A 3,878-nucleotide genomic window follows, 5' to 3' on the forward strand; every position below is an offset into this window, starting at 1 on the left:
CCATCTGTGTCTCCTGTACATGAAACTGTATCTCCTGTAGACCCAGGCACAAGTGCTGAAATTGATATTCACAACCTGGTTGTGCCTGAGGTTCTCTACTTAGAAGCTCCAACAATAATTAATCCATCAACAACACATTTTACTGATGTTACTCAAACTCCAGAATTGTCTACAACACCTTCTCTGCATCTAGATGTTATTGATCAGAATATAGGTGAGCATCAGGATATGGCTGTTAATCAGAACTTGGAAACAGATCAGCACTTAGAGGATGATGCGGAAGCCTCAATTGCTTCTCATACTGTTGTTTTATCAGAAGATGCTGATTCTGCCAGTTCTGATGCTTCAAATGCTATTACTACTGGTGATGCTGCTATTAATGCAGATGCTGATGAAGCTGGTCCTTCAGGATATGCACCTCAACAAACTGTTCATAAATCTGAACTAGTTAAGAAGTTTGTTACAAGACCAGCACCAATACCTTGGAGTGAAACTCCTAGAGGACAGGAGTGGAATAAGGAATGGAACTCAGTTACCTTTGTTCCACCTGAAAAGATTCTTGCTGAGCACTTAGCAAAAGCTAATGAAATGTTAATTAATGATGATTTCAAGACACAGCTTCGAGTCACTGCATTGAGTACTAGACATCTTCAAGGTCTCCATTCAACAACTCATGTAGAGTTACATAAAATTCAGGAAGAATTGCTCAAGCAAGAAACGACTTAGAAAATTGATAAGAAAAAATTCTTCCAACCTACCTTTGACAGGGTTGCTTACATTGAGAAGACCCAAGAGAAGCAACAGTCTCAGATTAATGATATTTTGAAAAATCAAGCTTCTCAGCAATCTCAACTCGATGAAATCCAAGCCTCGGTAGAATTGCTTGTCTCTCTTCTCTTACCTGCTGATGCCAAAAGGGGGAGAAAGTAATTAAGTCCAAATGCAAAACTGTTAAGACACTGAAGGGGAAGGATGATGAAAAAGATGACCAGGGAAACTCTGGAATGGGTGGAGGTCATGGTCAAGGTAGAAGTTTCTCATCAAGAAGAGCTGAAATTACAAGTCACAGGACAAGTTCTGATGCTGGAAAAAGAATTTCTTCTGCTATTGGTAAAAGGATAAGTTCTGATGAACTTTTGGATCTTGATGAAGAAATATCAAGACAGCTATTTCTGAAAGAAAATCCAGGAATGGACTTTGTGAGCCTGATGGAAGAAGAAGCTAGACTTAAGTCAAAAAAAGTAAAATCTAAATCTGAAGCTTCTGTTGCTAAAAAGAAACTTCCAAAGGCCAAAGGCATTGTGATAAAAGAAAGAACAAATCCTGAAGCAACCAAGGCTAAATCACAATTGCAGATAGATCCAAGGTCCAAAGGCAAAGAGAAAGTTGGTGAACCTATCAAGGTTTATGTGCCTCCTGTGGATGAAGAAATTACTGTTGAAGATGCTGATCTTGCTCTGACTTCAAGAAAAATTTCTAAGACAACCTCTGACATGGCTCAAGTTGTTCAGAGTCAAGATATAGTTAGTTCTGATATCTCAAAGAAGCAAGTAACCTCTGACATAGCTCAAGTTAACTTGATATCAGAAGATAAATCAAAGGAAACCTCTGACATTGCTCATGTTAAACCTTCAAAGTTACTTCTACCAGGATTCACCAAAGCCAAACAGACTCAACCTTTGAAGACCGCTGTAAGTGGTTTTGAAGCAAGAGTGGTTACTGGAAAGGAAGCAAGAGATAAATCTGGATTGGGTACTTCTTAGGGAAGAAATACGCGCTAATATTCACTCAAGTATACGCGTTCGCAAGTAATATAGAATACTTTCTAGTTCGTTCCCACAGAGACTCAGACTAATTATTGTTTAATTAAACTCACGCACCAATGTATGATTACTCCTCAATGTTAAAACACTAACACTTAGAATTATTGACTAAATATTAACTACAATTAATTACTTAGTTTATCACTTAAATAACACTTCAATTAACAATATTAAAACACTCATGAGATCACAACTTCATTATTACTTCCTTTAATAGTTATTGTTATTACCTTAGCATGTGACAATGATGATATTAATCGAATAACATGAAACTGATAAAAGCCAACTTTCATTGTACTCATACCATTCTACCAAGCATCCACAATTAAGATAGAAGTTGAATAGGCATCAATTATGTTGAGTTCCTATATGTCTACAGAAATTGACAACACAACGATTTTAAGCACAAGTTATTCCTTTTGATTACACAGGGAGAATAAAACTGTTAGAGTTACCCACTAATCATGCATATCATACATGAACCTATGCTAGCATGGCAAGTTCTAAATCTCAAGATCCACTGTCGCTTCACAAGAGATTAACACCCTATCTTATATGTTCGCGACGCACATAAGACGAATACGCACAACTAATACTAGATATCATACAATCATCACACACTAAAGTATTAAACAATTAACTAAAGAATTCCATAGTAAATCTGTTGCGACCCCATGATCACGATTAGCCCATAATAGCACTTATCGTCATCATGGGTTCATATGAAATCATGATAAACAAACACAAGAAAATAATAACTAAACTAATTATATTAAATCAGAGTACGTCACAAGAGTAATTAAGTTCAAAGTAAGAAAACTAGCATCCAACGTTACAACGAAATAAGAATCACAAGAAAATATGCTTCCTCTTCGTTGCTGTGTGCTAAAACGGTCTTCTTCCTTATCTCCTTTGCTCCTTGCTTAATACCACCATCCTCCTCGTGAAACGTCTCTAAATCTACTTATATAATAGTCCCATAAAACTCAGATTACATAGAAGTGGAAACCAAAAAGAAGTAGAAGTCCTAAAATAATTTATCTTTTTTCCCGACCCTGCGCGGCCGCTCAGCATAGCTGAGCGGGCGCTCAGGACCCTACTGGAAAAATCCTGAGTTTGCTCCGTTTCTTCGCCGTAATCTGCCCCTTTCTTTCCTCTCGCAATGGTGAACACATGCCAAGGCTTATTCTTGATGATTACTCCTCCGAAATGCAAGTAATACCCTGAAATGCATAAACACTAGAAAAACGCATCAAATACACAAAATACTTGATTTCAAGGCACCAATTTAAGCCATTTCAAGATGTTCGAAGTGGTATAAAATGCCACTTATCACACCCCCAAACTTAAATCGATGCTTGTCCTCAAGCGTCACAGACTCAAAAAAAAATAAAAACATGCATGAATGCAATCTATATGAAATTCAGCGGTCCCCCTTACTACCAACAAACCAACCAAATTGCAACATCTCAACAAATGCAGTTAGGCGACTAAAGATCAATAAACTCATGCAAATGAACATACATCCAGAAACGTGGTGGGTGCAGATGCTTAACAGATATGCTTCGGAACTAGACCAGTTATTATGACTCAACTATCATCAAGGCAATCACATGATTATACAAAGAATAAAAATTCTAGGCACAAAGTGACATATAACACTACAAGAATTCTGGAGCTTATTACGGAATCATGCTTTTTATTCACGACAACAATGCTTATTTGACCGTGCAATGAGTGAGGTCCACAAAAGACTTATACAATGGTATCCATGTAGCGAGCGTTAGGTTAGCAGATCCCAGACTCTAAAAGCCTTAGGTCACTAGGCACAAAGTCCCCTAAGAACTTAATAACTCGAATACCAAAGAGCCCACTCGTGATCAATTACGCATAAACACCACAATTCTTTTTTCTTTTTCTAAATTTTTTCTTTTTTTTTTCAAAATTTCTGAGCAAGTGCGTTTCGCTCCATCTTGCTCAACCCTAGACTACTCGCATAGCATGCGAGCCAGCTACTAGCCATTTGACGCCTAGCCACAACTAGCAACAAATTCC

The sequence above is a fragment of the Apium graveolens genome, chromosome 2 (assembly GCF_009905375.1).
Source record: "Apium graveolens cultivar Ventura chromosome 2, ASM990537v1, whole genome shotgun sequence".
Taxonomy (NCBI): domain Eukaryota; kingdom Viridiplantae; phylum Streptophyta; class Magnoliopsida; order Apiales; family Apiaceae; genus Apium; species Apium graveolens.